General features: G+C 34.6%; 1 protein-coding gene across 1 annotated transcript in view; it reads left to right on the top strand.

Annotated features, from left to right (window-relative positions):
- The window catches only part of LRP1B (LDL receptor related protein 1B), a 1,940,511-nt gene that overhangs the window by 49,156 nt on the left and 1,865,868 nt on the right, over nucleotides 1-25,487 (top strand). The gene's annotated exons all lie outside the window — the stretch shown is intronic.

Genomic DNA, 25,487 nt, shown 5'->3' with positions numbered 1-25,487 from the left:
GAATTCTCTTTTCCAAGACTTGCTGCGCACTGACTCTCACAGCTGCGAGCTTTTGCAGGTTCCGGATTCTCCGCGTTGTGTGTGTTCCCTCAACTTAGCTCCTGGTTAACTTCCCTACCTGATGCACCCAGGGTGTGTGGAGGGGAGAAAGCGGCCGCTCGAGCCCCTTTCGTTTCTGTAGCCCCTTCCTGAGGCAGACTCAGGAGAGATTAGTGTCTCAGCGGAGAGGCTTAGGCTTTCAGGGAGCTTCTGGGCGCAGGTACCTGCTTGAACTTGACTTTTTTGATTCTGAAGGTCTGTGACACAGCTCATGGTACCAGGAGACGCTTACCCACTACTGGCATTTTGCCATTGTTTATTTTTGTTTGTTTGTTTGTTTTATGTTTTTTTTTTTTCTTCCCCAAATAGCTGATGAGTGGTGGAAGTTGAAATGGGAATGTAAGGAGAAGAGGAGAGAGGAGGTGGGAATGTTAGTTAATAAGCCTAGATTGTATAAACTTTTGATCTGGAAACCCAGGAATCCCTGTGCAAGTTAGATGATCTTTGACAACAGTCGCACGGGTGAAAAAAATGAAAAAAAAAAAAAAAAAAGGTAGATGAATATTTGGGCGGCTAGCCTTGGAATGGTTAACTCCCTAAAGTAAAATCGGGAGTATCTTTCATATATATATATATATATATATATATATATATATATATATATATATATCTCCACACACACACGTATGTAATATTTTGGTTTGTTGTCAATGTTTAATTAGAAAAAAAGAGAAGTAACAAAGATAGAAAGGATATCTGGATCCCAATGTCAAGTAAATAGGCAAAATGTTGCATTGGGAGATTTAGTGATGTGTTTATATGAAGTGAATTATGAACTGACTAAAAATTATTGTTTCATTATAGAAAAGAAAGAACAGGGCAATGAATTGTAGTGTGTCTACCCAGCCTGCTGTTGGCAACCAGGTTATAGTCATTATAATGTTGAGCACATTTCTTTTACCAGTAGCGAGACTGATACTAGTTCCTTTAGAAAATCTGACATTCACTGAATGATAATCTTTTAAACATATCATTGCTACCTAACTATATAGCTTCTAAACTTGTCTTAACTTACCTTGAAGTTGGTGTGGAATGGTTGAAAACTATACTGATAAAATGGAAGCACATAGCTCTAACTTGAAATGATGATGTCTTTGATCTGGAACAATCAGCTCTCAACCTTTCTTAGGAAGAATCTTTGAAGTTGGACCAGAGCAGATGAACAGAATGAAGCTTTTCAGCCCTGTGAGCTAGCAAAATATAATGGCACTGCAGACTCCTGCTATTGGGCTTTTTCTGATTGAGTCCCCAATCTCTGCAAATTTGACCTCATCTAGAGCTAAGTCCTCAGTGGTTTGGGATGTGTTTATGAGGGAGAGAGTTGTTGCTGCAATGATTAGAACGAATACCTGAGGAGAATTGTATAAATCATAAAAAGTTAAGCTGTAGACCCTGGATTTTCTCCTGAGATAGAAAACTAAATAACTAAAAAGATTACAATTTGGTGCACATTTAGATCCATGAGGGAGAGGGACATCTAAGACATAAACAGGGCATATGGAAAACAATTGTTACCTTTTTCCTAGAACTGAAATAGTGTCGTATATCACCATGACAACATCAAAAGTACTGTTATCAGATAGCACAAGTCAAAATAGTTGTAGACCAACACTTTGCCACTATCATATATATTTAACACAACTTTCCAAACTGTTAGAAAGGAGTTAAAATTGCCAGAGCTTTCTATCAAAAGTAAAAAGGGTGTGTCTCATTTGGAAAAGGAGGGGCGGTGGGGGAGAAATCCTGTTTAAAGTTGAAAAAGAAGGTGCTGCTGCATTATGGCAAACTTTCCTCAGTGAAATGCTGAAACAGACAATATAGGAATATAAACTCAAGAAAGAGGTTAATGAGATGTAGCTTTTTGCACAGGCTTATGTCAATTGTCCTTGAGGAATAAAATAGGCATGTGAATTACACAGGTGTGTTTTGTAGTGCAGGAGTTGCTTCGTTCCTGAAAATGAAAAATTACTTTCAGGTTCTCCAAATATGTATTGGGTAATGGGTGACTTTTAAACTGTATGAATTAGATAGAAATACTTGGATTACCTTCTGCCTGTGTTGCTCTTTGGTTTGTAAGTTTATCAAACATTTTTTTTTAAACAGAATACTTTAACTTATATGCTTGTGTTCAATCTACATACATCTACTTTTCCTTCTAATTCTACATTGTTTATTTTCTTGGTTTATATTGATTTTGATACAGAGTTAAGATAATGTACATGTCAGTTCTTGTTAGATTTCATCACATCTAAAAAGGGAAACATCTTTGTAACTCTTTAACAGCAAAACGTGAAGGATAAATCATATTCACTTAGGATCAACCAATGTGTCATATTACAATGTCATATCATATCAAAGTGTTGCTTGATAGGGATTAAGACTTAAAAGGAAGTGTATTTTAAATTGTCAAATTTTCTGCAAATAAAGGGGATTGAGAGACCTAAAACTAGTCTCTTTTAAAAAATTCCTGGGTCAGATAAGAAGGTGAAACATATTTCCAAATAATTAAAGTTCATGCTGTTATTATCATCTAAATGTATATGTCCATAAAACCCTCTAAAAGTGGCAATCATGTGCATGTCAAAATTTTAATCTTCCTCCCCTCAAGGAAGAATGAACTACGACCCATGTATCCTGTAAACTAAAGTTTTGTTTTGAAGAAGTCTGTGTAATCTTTGAGATTTCTTCTTCTTCTTCTTCTTCTTCTTCTTCTTCTTCTTCTTCTTCTTCTTCTCTCTCTCTCTCTCTCTCTCTCTCTCTCTCTCTCTGTCTCCTGAACTTTACTTTGAAACTGATAAGAATGAAGGGAAACAATGGGAAAACAAAGAATAATTTCAATGTGTGAAACACAAAAAAGAGTTTAAATGCAGAGAATAGAGTAAGTGAGGGAAAGAAAAGTGAGGAGAAAGCCAAATGATAAATTTAGGAAGAGACTGAATCCATATTAGTATTTCTTAAAGAAGAGATTAAAGTATCTTTAGACAAAAATATTTTTTAAAATAAATATTTTCTTCTCACTCCATAATAATTATGGAAATATTTGCAGTATAAAAATAATTTAAAGAAATTTCCATCAAGGTGAGGTTGGATATAATTAAATCTCTAAGAATGGGGAGATACATGAGAATATCGCAGAAAACTCAAATGTTAAGAATACTAGAATTATTAAGATGGAAGATTTTTTTAAGTGGAAGTGAAGGAAGTCCATCTTCTTAGAAAGAGTGGGGGATGAGAGACATAGTGAATATATTCTTAAGTGTGATACGACACTTTCTAAATGCTACTTGTCATCCATGGTAGAGACATGCAGAAATTTTTACTTTACAAGTGTATTGGATCCAGGACATTAATTTCTTGCTATTTGCCTTGTCATTTTCTTTTCAGAGCCTAGGGTGTACCATAAAGTTAGGCTCCATTTAAAGCCACCTGGACTGAACATGACTTGGTCTTCTATAATGATTGCAATGGTGAGGGGACTCTATATCTTCCCTCCATTCTGTATTTTACTATGATCAATTTTTTTCATGGTTCTACTATTAATTTTTGTCTTATATGAAATGTGCACTCTTTTTTCTTCAATTCCTTCCTAGTAATAGGGATTTTGTATAGTAAAAAGTACCAACCAGATGTATTGAAAGATTTCTCTATCTTCTGTAGCTGTCTGTCAAAACAGTTCTTGTACAAAGGAAACACTTGTCTTCATTTTAGATAGATGCATTCAAAGAAAGTAGAATTAATGCTAAAAGTTAAACATGATTGTACCAACATGATATCATTAGTTAAACTAATTTAGCAGTAAGTGGAGCCCACTTACTGTGTGTGTGTATGTGTATATATATATATATATATATGTTATATATATGTATATATGTATATACATATATAATAAGGATTATATATACATATCTTCTTTATTATGGCTGTTTTGGCACAAACATCCTTTAAAAATACCACTGTAGCCCAAAAATTAGATAGATTTTTTGATGTGAAACTTTCATTTCTAAATTCCAGAAAATATATGTCTATCTTTGTCTTATTGCCTCCTTGAAAAACAAAAATATGAAATGGAAGAATGTTCAGAATTATTTTTCAACTCCCAACACGCAATATTCTAATGATGAACTTCCATGTAACAAATATTTTGTTGTAAAAAACAATCTGACAGTGGAGGACATAAATTTTAAAATGCATTTGCTTTTGGAATACCTGTGATAATGATGCCCTCCGTGCTTATAATTTGAAACAATGTTTTTAGCAACTGCAATGCTAAACAAAAGTAAACTGAAAGGTTGAGTCCTTTGTAATAATGAGTTAACCAGAATATGTACTGGACCAAACTTCTATCAGGAAATCGTCATGTTTACTTAAGGCAGTTCAAAAACTACCTAGAAGAAGAAATCTGGGTCCCCATATTTAATATAAGATTAGTGACAAAAAAACTACCTTGATGCACAGAGAGTACAAATAACAAGGTGTTTTTGTTGTTTGGTTTTTGGTGGGGAAGGGAGGACAATAATTAATCAACCAAATAGAAAAGTGCTGGCATACTTTTTATCCTCTTTGTTACATTCCAATATGGATTGTTATTCTCCAAATTTAACCTATATGAAAACCCATTAAATAGAGGCATAGGGATGAATAAAGGCACAGGCCTTGGGAGACATTTTCTAGTTGTTTTATTTTGGAATGAGATCTTTAGAGCTTGTTAGTTCCTTGCGGGGGTGGGGGGGTGGCAAACGTTCTATTATTTAAACATTAAATACAAAACCATGAACATATCTCTAAAAATTAGAGTTTAAAAAATTTACTTTTGGACTAATGCGCATGTGTGCCAATGAGTGTATTTACCTCACTTGCTTTTGAAAAGTATTGTGCTTGCCATAATATTTAATCCCTGTTCTCCCTTTTGTGTGCTCTATCAATTGGATAAAATGTCAATCTCTCCAAGTACATCTGAACTCTTTATGTTATATAGAAAGAGGAACAAAGCCTTCAGAAGATTTTGCAGCACATCACAACAAGTAAGCTTAGACCTCCAAAATTTATATATATTTCTTCTATTGGAAGTTTTTCTGCTATATTAGTTGCCTTCCCAATTTTAGATCTATATTTTCCTCCTCATAAATGATTTGGTGGCCTCCCTTTTCCCCCTGGCATAGCTATAAGGCCAAGTTAGAAAATATATATTATTTATTGCTCTGTTCTGAATTCAGTGATGCCAAAATATTCTTTCTGTCTTTCTCTCCATCCTATTGATTTAGGCTATCTCTATACAAACCCAGTTATTTTGACTGAGCTTTCTGACTTGACTAATTGGTGAAACTGACTCGTAAATAAATGGGAATCAAAATATTAGATAGAAGCCAGTCAGATGTGATAATATAATAAAACTGATCTTGCATTAAAAGCCTAAAGTTGAATTTTATGGAAAAACAACAACAATAACATATTTCCCTGAAAGGCTTATGCATTGTATTTATCTTCTATACTTTTTAATATAAGTCATATGTGCCTATGTCCTTATTCCTGTCATAACAGGGGAATTTAATGTATTTTAGTAGTAATTATGTATTTTTATCACGGGTTAGTATAAGAACCTACAACACTATCAGAATGTGATAAATACGTGCTCTGAATTCATTCATGCTCAGGTAATTACTTTATTGAAAGTAATTAGAAATTTATTATTTTTCATTATTGGCTTTATTAACTGAATTTATTTTTCTCATTTTGTGAAATATTTTTAAAAATTAAAATATATTCCTAAATGTTATTTCAAATTCAAGACTTTATCTCAACACAGGATATATAGTAGAAATCATTGCAGTGATAAAATGGACAACAGGGTGTAGTGTGTTTATAAATGCTACCATAATAACTTTCTCATGCAATCACATTAACTTAGTTTCAGTCTGCAATTAGATGTCCAGTTATGGTTAAAAAATGCAATGGTGTGATTAAATAAATGGGCCCGTTCATTTGTTGTTGATTTCCCAGTAGGTTGGATTCTTAGAAGTATCACCAGAGCAAAAAGCTAACACTTAAGTTGGTAGTGACTGTGTTACTTATATTGCTCAGTAACTCTGCCCCTCATATTCGTTGAATGATATATTACATACATTTGGGATTTCTCAAATATTCCAAAATAGTTGTAAATATGCAACACTTGTCAAAGGTATCTTTACCCATAGAAACAATGAAAAGTGATTTTGATTAATATATTCTTACTGTACAGCCATCTATAGTATACTACTATACTCTTATTTTTCTCAGACATAGTCATGCACTATGAAAGTTCCCATTAATACATGAATATTATAACTATATATCCTTTATAGAAAATCAGTTGAGAAAGTACCTTTTCACATGAGATTCCTTCTAACTTTATTAAGTAAGAGAAAAAGAAAAAAAGAAGAAGACAGAGTGTGTTGCCTTGCTAAGGTGCTGGCATTACATTTTATCTCACAATGCATTCTTACTAACAGTCAGACATCCCTTCCTGAGATGCATGCACCTCATTGTCCTGGCTGGCTTAGCCTTCAGACCAAAGACGGGTATTGTTGAAACACGACCTCATTTTACTCGAAAGAATACATTTCTTCTTTGGGTAAGATCAAGGTACCACAGATCGTCTCTTGTTTTATTCTTACAATCAATAGGACATTCCTTCCTAACTTTTCCACATTGCATTGACATCCTTCAAGACTTCCAAGACAGCTTAACTTTAGAAATATGAATACATAATTTCTTAAGAATTTTTCTACCGCTGAGTTTTTCTTTAATGACAATTTGTCATCTTAGCCCTTTCTTCTTAAAATGAGAAAAGATAGCTAAAAATGGGGATGGGGAGAAGAGGAGAAGTGAAACTTGGCTGTGGTTGCTTGCTTTGAGTGTTCCTAGGGTATTTTAAGATATTCATGAAAAAGAAAAACTGTGGGTATAAGGTTGATAACAGAAATGGGTTTAGAATGATCTGTTTTCTTTAGAAATTAGGATGTGTAGGAGAGGAAGGACAAAGATGCTAAGACAGAGTACGTTGACAAAAAGAATTTATTGAAACTTCAATCCACACACACTAAATAACTGTGGCAATTAGGAACCTCAGACTTTTGCTAAAATACACATTCTAGAAATTTAAAAAAGATTTGGTTTTTAGATTATCTCAGATCTTGTGTGCATTTCCTAAAGCTTTTAATGGTATATTTTATTGGTATGAAAATATTAAAATAGCAAGTATGCTTTATTAAAAAATTCTACTTTATTCAACTCTATTAATTTTTAAGGCATTTTCTCATAATTAAGCTTTTGAAAGCACAGTGATAACGATGCCAGCTCATGGGTAGATTTTTGCCTCATCAGGTGAAAATATTATGATCATGCCTATTGGACATTCATATTTCTGATATATTTTTTTAAAAAAATAACTAAGATTTACAGATAGAGTTACTAACTCAGAACACAGGCCCTTTTGCTGTGTCTTTGTATTGTCATTATTTTAACAAAAAAGCTAACAGTTCACCAGCACCATAAGGCAGACAATGTTGATGGCTCATGATACTAGTGGCATACAAATCTTATTTGGCGGGAAATATGTACATCTAATCCAACATTGGCCAACTTTAAGAATAGGTAGAATTTAGGGGCGCCTGGGTGGCGCAGTCGGTTAAGCGTCCGACTTCAGCCAGGTCATGATCTCGCGGTCCGTGAGTTCGAGCCCCGCGTCAGGCTCTGGGCTGATGGCTCAGAGCCTGGAGCCTGTTTCTGATTCTGTGTCTCCCTCTCTCTCTGCCCCTCCCCCGGGCATGCTCTGTCCCAAAAATAAATAAACATTGAAAAAAAAATTTAAAAAAAAGAATAGGTAGAATTTAGAATTTAAACATTCTGTTTCTGTCCATCTTTGGATATAGTTCTTTTCCCCACTAAGATGTTTTCTCCCTATTTGTACTTTTTAAGAATATTGTCAACTATTTTGAAATTAATCCTGATAGCATAAGAACCAGAATCTTAGCACTTTTTCCACTCTTCTTGCTTGCTGTCATTGCTGGGAGAACATAAAGTTATGAAGAGCACAAGGGTTTGCTCTTGTGTGTGCTTTAATCTGGGTGCCTGTGAAAACACCACAAGAGTTTTACAGAAAACCATTCCAACCAACTCCAAAAAACAGATATAGCAGCGTCCCTTACACCTTCCACGAGTGCAAGGAAGATAATGTGTGTGAAAACACAATGCATTCTGTATCCCACCATAAAACCAGAATTCCCTTACATTTTCAGGACATTTTCATTTTTTTTCAGTTTTTCCTCCTGCTGAAATCATATGATTCCTGAAGCAAACCATGTGGTTGGTGATCATTCATTTATATATCCACTCATTGAACAAAATGGAACAAATATGTGCTGGGCATTCTTCTAGGTGTTGGGAATGAGGCAAGTGAGCAAGTTTGATTTATTTTACGTTTTAGTGCAACAGGAGACATTCAGCAAACAAACAAATAATATTTTGTTCTAAGAAGAAATACAAATAATATAATGTAATCAAGAGAAGTGATTGGTGGTTGTAATCACAGAAGACATTTTGAGAAGAGTGACCTATTTGCTGAGACAAAAGAATGAGAGGAAACAAGTATGAGTAGTTCTGAAGGAGAATCTTTCCATGCAAACACTTGTGAGGGAGTCAAGAATTTGGTATTTTAGAGAAAGAAAGAAAGTCTGTGTGTTTGAAGTGAACTGTGTGTTTGGGAAAGAGGAAAAGTGGGAAGGGCATATTTATTGTGTAGTCAGAATAGACCACACAGGACCATGCAGATCAAGGTGAGGCATTTGGGTTTTGTTACGATTACACTAGGCAGCAATTGGATGTTTAATCAGAGGTGAATGAGACAATGTAATTTTTAAGAGCTCAGGCTTGTTGTTGCTGAATAAAGGAAGATAAGAAGGATACAATGATCCAGTAAAAGGCTTATCATAATTGTCCTGGAGAGAGATGTTGGTAGCTTAAATGAAGGGATAGCTGTGTAGATGAGGACAAGGTAGAGGAGCAGCTCATATCTTTAATTTAGGAAGATTTTCTGTAACACTGAATGCAGCACCAGTCAGTATATTGGGAAGATAAGGCATGAAATACAGCCTCAAGCTATTGTCTTTCAAGGTAAGGGTTAACACTGTAGAGAATTTAAAAATGAATTCATTCCTCTTTGCAGCACCTTTAATTGATTTGTCTGCAATATGTTTCTAAGTGTATAGCATGTGACGGTCACATGTGGACCCTGTAATATTGTTTGCCTTCTTATTACCTTTTCCCTTATATTTCAGAATTACTAATACCATCTTCCCTATTACCCCATGTTTTCCATACCATGTCTGCAGAATGGAATTAGTAGAGTCAGACTCATAGTATTCTTTGGGGGCTTAGTTAAAATGATGCACTTAGTTATATTCCAAGCATTATTAAATATGGCAGTAAATTGTGTTTTTTTTCCCCTGTTATTTCTACTAATCTAAATGAACATAATAGCAGAAGGAATAGGCATTGGCCTGTTTGATGAAGATGCATTTGTGCATTTTTTTCCAGAGAAAACTATGAAATCCTCAGAGTTTTAAAGAAAGAGCTCATTTTCATTGAACCCCAAATTCTTGACATGACTGAGAAGAATTTGTGCTGATAGTTGAGTTCCCACTAATACATATTTGATTAAAGGGAAGAAATTGTAAGAGTGCTGCTATTGGCTGTAGGCATTACCCTGTCTCGAAATTCCAGGAAAACTGTAGAAAGGACGGGGTAATGACAGTAAGTGGTATAAAATCTACTGGGTAAGCATTTATGACCTAGTAGGTATTCCTCTTTATCAGTCAGGTCCCTTGGATTATTCTGTATTTATCCACGCATCCATTGAATAACTGTTACAGTAACTGCTATGTACCAGTCAGTGTGATTTACAGACTAGAGAAAGAAACAACAACAATAAAAACCAGGACAAGCAATGAAACACTAGGTTAACAATTGTACAAGTTTGGATTTTCAGGGAAAGATTGCTTATGGCTACAAAACAAACTCATTTGGGTCTATTGAGTTCTTGTTGGAGCTAGAAAGGAAAAAGAGTTGAGGGAAGGAGAGAAAGAGAGAATGGTATTATAAAACTGATGGAAAAGGAAAAATATCAGAACCCAGAAGGTCTGTGAAAATGAAGAAAAGGTTACAGTGTTTGAAGGAAATACTCTTTCTGTTTAAAGCTTTATTTTTATTTATTTTAAGAAGGAGAGACTGTGTGCGTGAGCATGAGCAGGGGGGCAGAGAGAGAAGGAGAAAGAGAATCCCAAGCAGGCTGCCTGCTGCTGTCAGCATGGAGCCCTGACACAGGGCTAGATCTCATGAACCCGGAAGATCATGACCTGAGCCGCAATCAAGAGTTCAGATGCTTAACCGACTGAGCCACCCAGGCACCCCATGAAGGAAATACTGTTAATATGAAGCTAAATGACTTACTCTACACTCTAAGTTATTTAGATATTGCTTCAGCATTTTATTCCATTGATTTTTTTTTCTTATTATTTTTCTCTCCGGCTCTCTTTCCTGCTATCTACCTTGAGAAGTCGAAGATTGGTTTTAAAACTTCATATTAAAATCTGTATTCCAAAGTACAAACTTAAGCCCCAAAATATTCTCACTCAGTTTCTTTTTCAGTTTTAGAGGTCATCTAGTGCCAAAAAAGCAACTTGGAATAATCAGCCTTTTTGACACTATTCACTTTATGCTGCTAGTAATAGCATTGTTGAGGAAATACTTCAAGTCATTCAAAGAAATTACCTTGAAAAAGCTGTATGATCATTACATAGAATGTTTAAAAAGATAACTTGCTTTCTTAGTTTTCAAACACAATACATATTTCAGTTAAAGAAGGGAAGACATAATACTAAAGACTTTGGGTTAAAATAAAGAGAGCCAAAGCTCAGGCGTTTAAAGTTTTCGAAATGCTTAAATAAGATATTGAAACAGCAACAACAATAAATATATTGAAACAAAAGATCTCAACCAATTTATTTGTTGTATAAAGAGCTTACATGCAGGTTTAGTAGACATTTGCTAGATGCATGTGCTGAAATCAAATTTGTGTATGACTTCAAGTTCAGTCCATTTTTCATTCCCATTGTCAAAATCCCCTTTCATTAATTTGGTTCCAAAATTTTCAGTAGTAAAATCAACATTATGCCTAGAAATAAGTTAAATGTGAAATAAATACCAACATTTTATTAAATTTTAGAGTGACTGAACCAAATGAAATTTGAGGCTGAAAGATTTTGCATTAATATTTAATTTGGGACTCACTGTAAATTTGTTTGCTGTGTACTTTAGCAGAGGGGTGCCAAAAAGTTTGGAAATAAATTAATCTGAGTAATTGAAAACAGCAGGAAGGGGAAGGGTTACTTGTGTATTTGTGGGTACGAGGCATGATTTATACTCCCTGACTACAGAACTCCACTCACATCACACAGAGGTCTGCTGAAGGGCTTTTCTTCTTTCATAACGAAAGCACTATGGGAAAAGGTTCAAAATAAGTATAAGGGAGTTATTTATATTTTAGGTAAAGCAAAAAATAATTACTGACTGCATGCTCAGAATAAAAGGCATTGGGCAGGAAATGTTGTGACCCCTTGGAACAGACTTAAACCTGCTATAAAGAGCCAAGGAAAATAAACAAAGCTTATTCAGATAACAGTTAAGCTGGCGAGACACCTGAAAAATCTAGCAATAGCAAGAAAATCGCTTAAGTCAAAAATAAACTTTCAGAGATTGAAGCTACTTGAGTTCACCAAGATTTAGAGATGAATGCCAAAGAGGATTAGTAAAACTCTCTTTCAAGTGAAATACTGCAGTAATGGCTCTATCTCCAAGTCTCAAACTCTTGCTTGAGAGTCACTATGTGAGTGAACTCAATATACAATAATAATATTTTCTTAAAAAGCAGGAAATTATATAAAGGAACCTGAAGCAGTAATCCTGCCCTCTTTCCTCCCTCCTGTAGGCAAGGTAAAATGACAGGCCACATTTCTTCTGTAGTTACACAGAAAGAAATAGGTTGACTATGGCTTCTGAGATCCCCAGTTACAGAAAAGTCTGCTTAGACTTCTTTGCTCATGGTGTTAAGTAATGGTGCTCATGTGCATTTGGCTGAACTTATGAATTAGAGGGCAGGATATAGAGCAAGTTTTGCAAATACAAATGTATATAGGACCCAGACTAGTCAGAATGTGCCCTGAGTGATGTGTAAATTAGAGAACACCCACATTGTCCAAGGGGGAAGCTGACATTTAACTGGAGCAAATTGTGGCCTTGGGTGAATGTGGGCCAATGGTTGCCAGACCTTTAAATAGTTTAAGAGTGGGCCAGAATCTGGATTTTTATGCACAATGCCTTAAGTTTTAAGTATTGCCCATCAAGATAAAAAGCAGAACACACACACACACACACACACACACACACACACACACACACACACAATAATATTATAGGGATCAAAAACACAAGTTGATGAATTTAACACCCAAGCTGACAGCCTGAGACTCACTATAGAGTCCTGCAGTTGCAGGCATCAACTGAGAGTTCAATAGGGTCACAGTGGAAACATGTTTTACTGGGTGCATTACTGACAAAAGGTGCCCCTGGAGAGCTGAGCATAATGCCTTGAAATTTGGAGTGCATAATTGTTACAGCTCATGGTTTTGGGAGAAAGGATACCAAAGAATTTCAACAGTGTTCTGCGTCTCTGCCTTCAAAATTTCCTCTCTCCTTTGAGACATAAAGGCAGAATCGGGGGAAAGAATGTGGGTGCAGAGAAAATTCTTAAAGACCCCGCAGAAAATTAATGCTATTAGACCCAATTGTCACTTGAGGCAGAAACATGCCACTGTAAGTCATCGGAGCTCTCTTAATAATGGTGAGGGAATGCTATACGGATGATTTCAGTCAGCCTCAGCACTCCAGGGATCTCATGAAAGATATTCTACATGATAAGTAACAGCCACATGGTGAAAACAACATTGCTCTGCCACACACATCATTATTGAAATGTGGAATGAAAAAAAGAAAAGAGTGAAAGGGAGAACAAAAATATAGGGAAGTGAAGATAGCAGAGATAATATCCTAATGGGCAGACAAATTCTCATGCTGAGACACAAATGGGATCACATTTAGGTTTGTGTTTCATCTTTCTTTGGGAAAGCTGTGACTTAGCAAGAACCAACTGTGTACTCTATTTCCGTATATTGTCTTTAATTTTTTTAATTTTTTTTAATGTTTTTATTTATTTATTTTTGAGACAGAGAGAGGCAGAGCATGAGCAGGGCAGGGGCAGAGAGAGAGGGAGACACAGAATCCAAAGCAGACTCCAGGCTCTGCGCTGTCAGCACAGAGCCCGACGCGGGGCTCGAACTCACGGACTGTGAGATCATGACCTGAGCCGAAGTCAGACGCTCAACCAACTGAGCCACCCAGGCGCCCCAGTTGTCTTTAGATTTCATACCTGTGTTCACATAAGAATTAGTATATCCAAACTGATTATTGGAACAAGCTTTAAAAAAAAAACTTCAAAAAAAAACAATTTTAGACCTTTGGAAAATATATACAACTAGTACAGAATGTTCCCATACACTCTTCACTTAGCTACCCCTGATGTTAACATGTTATAGAACTATAATCCAATTATTAAAACAAAAAGTTAACATTGGTACAATAGATATTATTAACTATAGACTTTCTGTATTTTACTGGTTTGTCCACTAATGAACTGCTTCTATCTATCCCAGCATTCAATCCAGGATTCAACATGGCATCAGGTTGCCATTCAACATGGCATCAGGTTGCCATGACATTCAACATGGCATCAGGTTGACGTGGCATCAGGTTGACATGGCATCAGGTTGACATTGTACATAAGAAATCTGCCCTCTTCAGTGTATTATATCAGGAGATACATGCCAATATGCCTTATAATAGGTGATGTTAACCTTGACCACTTAGATGCGATGTTGCCTTCCTTATTCTTTCTACATTTATTAATTGGAATTCTGTAAGAAAAAGCTCTTCCTTCTTTCCTTCCTTCCTTCCTTCCTTCCTTCCTTCCTTCCTTCCTTCCTTCCTTCCTTCTTTCCTTACATCAGTATAGACTCGTAGGTATTTAGTTTACTTTGTGTTATAATTAAATACTATTATTGTTTATGTTCTTCAAATTATTCCACTTTTGGCATTGGGAAGTCTTTCAGATTGGCTACTCTGCCCTATTGTGATATCCCCATTTTTTTTTTTTTTAGCATTTTCTTACTTTCTAACACTGCCAGAATGAATCAAGCCCATCTTAATTTTTCCTGTTTTTGGCCTGGAATCAATTGCTACTCCAAAGAATTTCATAGGATATTGAAATTTCAAAGACTTTTAACCAAATGTGTTTTCTTCAGTGTCGTAAGATTATCTTAAGGATGGTAAACAATTGAAAGAATAATTCCTCTACAGATATGTTTTAATGGTCCAAAAGATATCACTTGTCTCAGTTATTTAATTTTAATACAGTAATCACTGCTGTGGTTGATTATCTGTGACTAAAATTCTGAATTTGTATGATTATGGGTGATGATGCTTATTAAGTCATTCAAATATTACTGTCTCCAAAGGTTCTTAAAAAGCACATAAATTTTATAAAATCAATTAATATTTATTGATCCTTTCTCAGGAAACCTGTGTTAGGTACTTTTTTTAAAAGGCATATCAGCCCTTAAGTAGTTAATGGTCTAATTCAGATAATTCATAAATCTTATGACTTATAATTCATAAGTAATATAAGGAGTGATTGCAGAGGGTTTGATCAGACCTTGCAGATGAGGCCATGGACCTATAGTGATTTTGTGTCTTGCCTTTTGGATGGGCAGTGAATAGAAAAGCATATGCCAGAAGTAGTGAATGGGTTTGATATTTTGGAAGAATCTTGACTGGTAGGTTTCCAGATTGCTATATTAAAAGAGATTCTATAGTTGAGTCTGAGTTCTTTAGTAAAGATCACAGTGATGAGTTGGTGATGTTGCCAATGGTCAAGTCAGAAGACATACAGGAGTGTTAGCATCTGGCCTTCTTACCATTTCTGGTTTAGTTAGCACAATAAGAGCACAGTATAAGTCTTTTGTGATTAAAAAAGATAGTTCCTTCCCATGACTCATGGGTAAGGTGAACCAGTAAACTGATATGTAAAATTCCAGGTAATGAAGCATGGCTTTATATAAAAACAAGTGTCTAGAATCTTTTAAAAAGGCCTAGGATCTCCACTTTTTCAATGTACGAAGTTTTTTATTTTCTTCCTTTTTAAGTGCCCCCATGAGCGTCACATTGCTTGACTTTGTTTGTTTGTTTGTTTGTTTTTAAGCCTTTCTGGTGGTTGATACAGTCTTGTTCTTCCTGATCGTTTCCAATTTCTCCCAAATTTGAGCTGCAATTTTTTTTCCCCCCTCACTGTGGGATCCTCCTCCACCTGCTAAAAGAGCCAAACACAACCTTACTTTCCAAAAAGTCTGATTCATCTTAGGTTCTTGGATACATCCAGTTTTAATGGCATATTGTCTAAAAAAATATAGATGTGAGATTATTGATCCAACAATCAGTTTAGCTTCTGATAATAGCTCTAGGAAGGTAGTGAGAAACAGAACTAGTTGGAAAGCAATGCAACACCCATATTGAATTTTTAACAACTTAATACATTTTAGGAAATGATCCATCTGAAAGGCATTATGGCTTGCTGAGAAAAGCTGTACACTGGGAACCGGGAGAAGTGGGCTCAATTCCCAGCTCTGCATCTGACTCACTCTTTGTCCTTGGGCAAGTCACTTAGCCTCTCTCTGTGTCTACTTCCTGCCTGGTAAAATAAGGAGAATAATGCATAAAGGCTCCCACCTCACCAAGATGTGTTGAGGCTGTATTCTGTAACCACTGAAGGGATCTTTCTTCCCCCTGCTGGCTAATGGCAAACTTATTTTTATTAGCATCTAGTTTGATTAAATATTGCAAAAAAAAAAAAAAAAGCATGGAGCTATGACTAACTTGAAAGAATCCTCTAATCCTTTAATTTACACTAGAGTTTTACTGCAGTACATGTTGCTTTGTATTGATATACTCGATGCTAGGAAGAGGACTTGTAGATCCTATATCTACAAAAAATCTGTTGCCTCAATCTACTTGAGTGTCAACTATGTCTTGTACTGAGCACTGCAGAACCCATTAGAGGAAAAGAAGATAAAATCCTGGAGAGAAGAGGTTTACATATAAAAATGTTACCTAACAATATTTATTCAAAAATGCTATTGTTAACATCAGGATCTAGACAATGAGAAAATCAATATAGGCTGAAAAATCACAGAGCAACCTCTCCGAATACATTGAATAAATGCCTTTTATCCTATGACATCTTCCCTGATTGCTCCAGCAAAAATGATCATTTCCTTCATTTCCCATCCTCTTTGTTTGATCTTGCTGGCTCATTTTAATTTCTCCAGTTTTCCCTGAATATATTTTACCATTTTTAATCTTTTTTTTTCTTTTTAACTACTAGTTAATCATAGTTTCTTTTTGGTTATTTTGTCTCTTAACTTTTTTTATATTGAACAGCACCCCATCACATTTTTTCATGATCTTTATCTTTTGAAATGATTCTGCCAATCGTAGAATATCTTATATTTTGAATTTGTCTTATTTTTTCATTATTTTATTTATCGAGGTCCTGTATCACCAGTGTTTTCTCTAAATAGGTTATTAGATCTAGAGGCTACATTGGATTCAAATTGAATATTCTGGGACAGAATACTTAGTAGGTTGTATTAGGTATATATATACATATTAGAATTAATAATGCAAATACCAAGAGAGATGGAAAGTGCTTCTGCTTTGCTGCAGTGCTCAGCAGTAATGTTGTATACTATTGTAGAAGAAAAGAGTGCACTTATTAGCTCTATTATCTTTACTAATTACTTGATCTCTTTAAATCTGTTTCCTTATAAATGAAATGCAGCAATACCTACCATAAAGTCTTGAGGGTTTGAGAAAATACTTATAAAGTGTCCTGTTTATAGTAGGCACTCAATTATTAGTACTGATAGTAGTAATAATGATTGCTTATGTAATAGTTTTCTGTCGTATGGTCTTTTATGATGAAAATGTTTAGGAATGACATTCATTCTATGAACAGAAAGCAGTACTGTTCATCCCAGGATTCCCATTGTAACAGATGGATGTTTCCAGTCTGTTGGCTGGTTGGTTGTTATAATATGATATAAATGGGAGACATTATTGGTAAATCTTTCTAGTAGATTATAAATAACCCAATAAACAAATAAAAACATTATCTATAGACAAAAATCTCTCTGTCTCTAAAAACTCCAAATCCTTTGCTCCAAGATCATCTTGTGCTTTCCACCACTCCAAGAAAAGGAGAGAAAATTACATGTAAAATCTAAGAACCTACACTTGAGGTATTCCCAGTAATTGAAAGACAACAACAAAAAACATTAGGGTTGAGATTAAGAGATTATGTTTTGAAGTTAGTCAGTTTGGATTCCAGTCCACACTATTTCAGCTATGTCACATTGGCCAGGGTACATAGTCTCTTTGAAACCCTATATGCTTATTTGCAAAAAAAGCTCCAAGAGATGTAAATATAGAATAGAGATATATAGGAGTTAAGCGACTGACTCTCGATTTCAACTCAGGTCATAATCTCATGGTTTGTGGGATCAAGCAACACATGGGGTTCTGAGGGGACAGCACAGAGCCTGCTTGGGATTTTCTCTCTCTCTCTCTCTCTCTCTCTCTCTCTCTCTCTCTCTCTCTCTCTGCCACCCCTTCTCTGCTCATGTTCTCTTTTCAAAATAAAATAAATAAAATTAAAAAATAAAGAATAGAGATATATAAACCACCAACTCACAATCACTGCTCAATACATGCTGGTTGTTATATTTTATTACTGTATACATACATTTATTGCCTACAGTTGGCACTTAATAACTCTTAGAAGCCAGTGACGTTATAGTAGGAGAGACCAGGGCTGTTGCAGAGTCTGCAAAAAGACCAGGCAGAGGAATGGTAGGGAGGAATGACATCCACATCACACTCTGCTTACCAAGCTTTGTGCCCCAGTCTCGGGTTATATTTGACCAGAGGGGTTTCCTTTTTCTAATTAGCACAAAGGTGCCATGAAGGCTATTGCTGTCGTAGATGCGAACCTTTTAAACATAGATAATTGCAGGTACAAAGTTAGTGAGGAGCAAGAGAATTGACCTAAAAAGAGTAATTCTGTAGTTCACTATGGTTAATACAAGATGACTCTTGAATAGTAAGACGTGCAGATTATGTTGTTCTTTATTAAGGTGAGATTTTCAAAGTCCTCTCTAAAAGAAATCATCTAAAAAATCTCTAAATGTAATTAATGAACTACTTTATAATAGGAGAAAACATACTTGTCAAGGAATAAATTTCAATATAGATTTTCATATTCTCTTTCTAAACATAATTTATTTTTCCTTCAAATAGTTTAAAATGACATTTGACTACATAAAAACAGAATTGCTCCCACTGCTTATTAACTTATTGATAGTGCTTCAAGTCATGAGTTTGCATTTATGCTGGGTGTCCTGTGGGGATACACTACTATGTTGTATCTGAAAGTGCAGAGAATAAATTATTGGGAATCTAGAATACTTTTCTGATCCTGGTAGCATTACTAAAATGACATTTTTGGTTTGTTTTTTTTTTTTTTTTTGCTTTTATGGGTTGAAAACAAAAGTCTTCAAGTATTTATTATTTATTTTTATCCATATAAGGCTTTTGCATTGCCTTAAAAAATAAACAGGTGGGGGCAGAAGGAACATCTGTTGTTTCTTTTATGCTCCAAAAGTATTATTGTACTTGTTGAAAAATGCTAATTTTTATCCAGGAAGAATGATGTGAGTGAATAATACCAAGTAAATGTTCTAAGTGATAAATTTTCATAAAGAGTAGTTTGCTTTCTTATCAGTGTGTGTGCAAAAGATTTTCTGTCAGAAAATCAGTGAAGACAAAACCAAGGTTTGGATTTGTATCTTTTAATACTACACATATTCTCTACAGCTTATGAAAACAACTGAACCAGATATCATTTTGAATGTTAACACTGTACTTCTCTGACGCTATTGTTTTCTCCTCAGGTAGGGGGACTATAAGGAATGCCTGACAGGCATGTTTTACTTCTCAGTAGGAAGAACTGCTCTTTCCATAAATTAAACTGAAAATTTTAAAGTACATTTTTTAAATTATTTTTGTTTTTTTAAAACCAAAACTACTACACTTTTGTTTTCCTGCAAAGCAATGAAAACAAATAGTTCTAGGCAAAATATGTACAATGCTAATCTTGAGTTTCCTTTACTAATGGAATAGTATTTGTTAAAATAATAGGTGAAGAGTTTTTTTATATCTGATCAGTTTATAGATATTATCAAAATTGATTTTTGAAAATGGAAGAAGATACCCTCTTGTAATAAGCATTACTTATAGTAGCAACGCAGAAATGCTACAGAGACTGTTCAAGTTATACTATTTTAATATTGCTATTATGTTTTCTACATGGTAGATCCAAGCCTTGCTCTAATATTATAGAAATAAGAGAAAAAAACATTAAAACATTTCTGGGGTGTTAAAGCGAGTTAACATCATAACCACCAACTGTCAGCAGGCTTTGGGGAGCCAGCAGGGAGCCATGTTTATCCCACATAATGCATGTGTGGTCACGGATCTCATTAAGCAATAACAATCTTTGGGAAATGGTTGTTTCCTCCCAAAGTCCACTCTAAATATACTCATTCCTAGTCCACTGAGGTTCATGCTGCTTATAAGGTTGTCATGCTCTTTTTTTTTTTTTTTTGAGGTTTTTTTAAGCTGGTTTTATGGTAACAGAAGAATCCTGTCACATAAAAATTGAGATATTTCTGTCTCAAAAATCCATCAAAAAGAAAACCATTGTTTGAGACTCACTAGGGAAGTCTTGGGTAAGCATAGTTTCTGTGATAAATTGTTCTGAGGTAATGAATGAGATGCCCACCACTTGACATATTCAGTTGTTTTCACCTGGAGTCAGTTGGGGAAAATATACTAATGAGCTAACTTCAGTGTCCTTGGCAGATAAATTCTGCAAGCCAATTTTAGTCAAAATCTGTAACTGAAAATATACTCACTAGATCTCAGGTCTGTGGAGTAATGTAGCATCCATAGGGAGTTTTGTCCCTTTAAAAAAGAATTAATTCATCCTGTTAACTGTCTCTACACTTAAAATAATAAGTGATTGAAAGCTGATATAAAAAATGCCCTAATAGTAAATTGAAAGGGGTATTTGAAAAAGAAAAAGAATACCTCAAACACTTGGTAGTCAATGAAAAAGTGTTGACTGTCCCAGTGTCCTCATTCAGCTTTGCCAGATTTTAGTATTTTTAATACTTTAGTCCTTTAGATTCTCATATAGCTTGTGTTTCAAATGAAAGCAATTACAGGAAATGAGAACGATAGTGCCATGAAGTAATCATTAAAATGGGAAGGACTCAACAATGTGAGTTCTGTCATTGTTGTTGTTGTTGTTGTTGTTGTTGTTTTCTTAATGTTTGTCTATTTTGAGAGAGCAAGAGAGAGGGAGTGGGGGGTGGGGTGGGTGGGGTGGAGGAGGGACAGAGAAAAGGAGAGAGAGAATCCCGAGCAGAGAGAGAGAGAGAGAGAGAGAGAGAGAGAATCCCAAGCAGGCTCTGAGCTCCAGATGCAAGGCTGGAGCTCAGGAACTGAGAGATCATGACCTGAGCCAAAATCAAGAGCCCAATGCTCAACTGACTGAGCCACCCAGGCACCCCTGTGAATTCTATTTTCATGCATTGATGGATTTTTTTCTCTAAAGAGGAGCATAGTAGTCAGTGGCATTTGCAACCCATGCTTTAGTGAGTTTATTTTTCGTTTTAATTATTAAACATCTATTGATGTTTTAATTATTAAACATCTATGAAGACTGAGTGTATTGCTTTTTATTTTCCAGCTAGTTTTCAATCTACAATTGCTCTTTCACATGGAATTGAAAATGAATAATAGCTTATTTGAGAAAAAATAATTTTGGATAATGATAGAGGTTCTAAAATCATAGGAAATATTCACTTCAGAGAACATATCTATTTTATTTTTGATTATAGAGAGTTACCTGTAAATTAATTTTTATATTTGAGCCATCTTGTACATCTTATTTTTTAAAAAGGAAATGATATATTAGAAATATATAATTGTATTTTAATATATTAGGGATATATTAGAAAACTCTTTAGAGCCATTATTTGTAGTCTTAAGTTCTTAAGTATAATACTTTTGTCTAAAAATTATAATAGTGGAATAATGCAAATTATTTATGAACATAATGTAATATGTTTTTATTAAAATGTGTATTTAGTGACTTTTATGCATCTGTTTTACAAATCTGATTGAGTGGTATTATTATATTTTAGCCCAGAGAATTTTATAAAATAAATGTTAATACTGTTAAATATTTCAAAGTTTCTTTCTCCCTTTTTCTTTCCTGCTCATATTTGCACAGGATTAATAAACTATGTGGAATTTATTCCGAACAAGACATTTATTTACATTTAGCACTCTCTATTTTAATTAAGGCAAAATATATAACAGCTTAAATATAAAGTTTTATATTAACTTTATAATGTACTTTGTTATACTGACATGTATTTGTTTCATTAATTCACTGTGGCAGGTAAATAACAGCTAGTATATATATGCGATCAATTTTTAAAGAAGAATGCAGTAGTGTCTGCTCAGTAGTAAATACATATCAGAAATAATGTAATTTTTACTTTTTGAAAATATTTTATTGCTACTAGATTTTTCAAGGGCTTCATTAGTACAAGTAGTTATTAAACTCTAGAATTTGTCTTATCATGCTATGAAAAATGATCCAGAATTTGTGAGTGAGAAGCAAAGAGGTGAAAGGCTGGTTGCACTGGGTGATGGCGTATTCCGAGTGACAAAAAATAAAATGTATTAGTCTGGTACATTTTATGTATTAATGGTGTAAAAGTTACAAAGAAAAGTGGAGTAGCCCTGAAGTCAAAGATTGCTTTGTGTCCAGGCTCTAGCTTCTGCTACTTGCTAGCAGAGTAACCATGAACAAGTCTCATATTTTCTCCAAAACTAAATTTTTGTTTCTGTAAAATGTAACTAATGACAACTTATTTTATGGAGTTGCTTTAGAACTGAATAAAACTATGAAAGTGTTTTACAAATTCTATAGCACTTTACAGAATTACAGTGTAATTATTCCACAACAGTAATAATGAAAGTCAGTTCACTTTTGTGATTTTTTAAAAATTCCTTATTTTGGAATCTTTATTTCTTTTGTTTACTTCCCATTTCTTTAACTCACTTCTATGGATGACAAGAAAACACAGTTTAATAATAATTTACTATTTCAACAATATTTATTATGGACTTGCTAAATAAAATTCCACTTAATGAAAAAAGTGTGAATGCTATGGTAATGAAAAATCATCATTTGTGTGTTAGAAAGAAAAAGAAAAAATCAGGCCAAAGTGTCCAATCAGAGTGGCAAACAGGATTTCAGAGAGGTGGCAAATATGTGTGCAAGCAACAAAGTAGCTCATTTTTTGTGATGACAGGTGCCTTAAGTTGAGTGAAATGAGATACCATCCAAGTTCAGCTTTCACGTAAATCTAAGTTCCCATAGAAAAAAGGTTAAATAATACTTTATCTAATTTAACCTTTGGTTGCCAGAACAATATATGACCCCAAGGCACACATGAAATAAGACACTATTATGTTTCAGGAAGAGAAATAGTCATATTAATAATTGAAATATAAGCATAAAATAACATAAAATGTGAATCATTGCTAGGCCATAGATTTAATCTCAATTGTAGACCCTGAAGAAGTTTTTGAAATATAAATGGTTATTTTTGTTTATTAAAAAACACGTCTTCAGTATGAGTGAATTATTTCTGGAAATTGGTAAGCTCTTACCAATTATAACATTTTGATTGATCATCTTTCAAACAGATGTTTAACAACTTAAAATTTATCTCTTATGCTTAAGTGACTACCAAATCACTACATTTAGCACATTCCACAGAAAATAGATATTTCAATTCTTCACTGATTTTTCTCAAAACTCTACATTTTTGTAAAATTCATAGCCCTGTATAAAAGCTAATAAACGTGTGATCCTATCCATTTTGGCCCTATTTAATGGAATGTATCAAAGAAGAAATGACATAACTTTATTATTGTCAATGCTGGAAGAAGATATTCCTTACATTTTACAATTTAAATTTACAGTTTATAATTTAATTCACTGAAAATTATTGGGAAGTTCAATCCATTTACCATTCTGCTACTAGACACAATGTAATTTTTTACCTTTTGAAACTATTTTATTGCTACTAGATTTTTCAAGAGCTTCATTAGTACAAGTAGTTATTAAGCTCTAGAATTTGAATTTGACCTTTTAAATAACCCAAACAGATCTTCTGTCTAAACCTCTTCAATGGGTGGGGTTTTTGTTGTTGTTGTTGTTTTGTTTTGTTTTGTTTCACAATAGCAGTTTGCCTGTAGGGTGACATGTGACCTTTCTGCCAAGGCACCAAGGATAGAGATGACCAGGAGTTTGCTCTCTACTCTGGGCTCACCTCCAGTCAGCTGGGCTTGGTGCCCTTTCCTATCTTTGCAAATCAGCCTCTGAATATTTCCCTCACAACACTTGCCAGGAACTGTTATGACTGTTACTCACTGTTAATATATTTTCTCTTAGACTGTGGGCTCTGTGAGGGTAGGGAATGCATCTGTATTTCTATCACTCATGTGTAACATCTGGAAGTGGTAGGAAGTTTTAAACAGATATGTAAATAAAACTATTTCCCCACCTGGTCTTGAAAAAGCCCAATTTGAGAGCATCTCATAGGTATAGGCACTAACTCTATGAAGTTTTTCAGATGTTTAAATAATGAAGATATGAATTGTTAATTGCTTGCTTTTTTAGAGACTGGTTGAATGTAAGACTTAGAAAATGATTGATAAAGTTTGTAGCCACTGTTTCCTGAGATGAGGCCCAAGGAGTCCTGGTGACCTGAGAAGAGACAGATTTTGAATACATTGCAGCCTGACATGGGCTCTGGTGCAAATGCAGCACTAATGGTTTAAGTGTGAAACAGAGTATCTTTAAAAACCTTTATGACCTTATGTTGTGTCAGACTCATTTCTGCCCCATATAGACACCCACAGGACTCAATCCAGTGTTTGGAAAATGTGTAACTTTAAAGAAACTCTTCGGAGTATTGGTTTCAGGCCAGACTTTGCTAAATCAAAGAGTGCCAGTTTCCTTCATGCCAAACAGCACAATAAACCCCTCTGCAAAAGGAATAAAGACTGCTGAGAAATAACTGATGAGGCTTTTAATGTCAATAAATGTCATTTTGTGCATCAGTATTGTGAGAGTTTCCTTTTCACAAATGGAAGAGGGATTTTATAAACTCTCCTGTGAAAGGATAGGGATTTAGAGTTGGCGTTAGTAGACCCTGTAATAAAACAAATCCCTTCTTCAAGTCCCCCTTGAAGTGAAGAATGGCACTTGAACTTTTCATTTGGTAATATGTGGATTATAGATATCCCTCCTCTTACCACTAAGGTGTGTGTCATCTTCTTTGCTATCTTCGTAAATATCCTACTGGGAGCTAGAGGAAGTGGAGAAGAATTGAGAAATAGCCTTTTGGCTTCATTAGATCTTGCTTGATTAAAGATTTGGAAGGTGCTGTGAAAATACATTTAGTTTTCTGACAATCTTGTAAATGAAGCTCAACAAGTATGCACCAGAGTACTGAGCAGATACTTGGGAGGAAGCTTTTACACAGCTGACAGGTCCCGCTAATGAATTCTGGACTGGCACAATATTTAATTTGGCGTTTCCTTACATACAGCAGGTAAGAATCAGCCAATAGCATGAGGTCAGAGATGTCATTTATTTGGCGTATTGTGTTCATTAGAGTTTGTGACATATTCTAGCTTAAAATATTATGCTATTCAATGTATATGTATTTATAAAAATCATTGGGCCATCTCTTGCAGGATTAGAATGTTAAATAGTGTTTGTGAAAAAGAAAAATGTGCTTGTAATTTCATTAATTGTTTGGCTAAGTCTTCTTCCCTTTTTTTTATTTTTTAACTGTAAAATTTCTATACTGGAAATGACTTTAGTTAGCTTCCTATGTGGCTGCCAAAACCAAATAGTCACATTAAACTCAAAGCGTATTCTTTTATATATTCAAAGAACATAAAGAACACGAAGA

Source organism: Felis catus, chromosome C1 (genome assembly GCF_018350175.1).
Source record: "Felis catus isolate Fca126 chromosome C1, F.catus_Fca126_mat1.0, whole genome shotgun sequence".
Classification (NCBI taxonomy): Eukaryota; Metazoa; Chordata; class Mammalia; order Carnivora; family Felidae; genus Felis; species Felis catus.
Note: the sequence above shows the minus strand (reverse complement) of the source record. Positions and strands in the feature narration are given on the sequence as shown.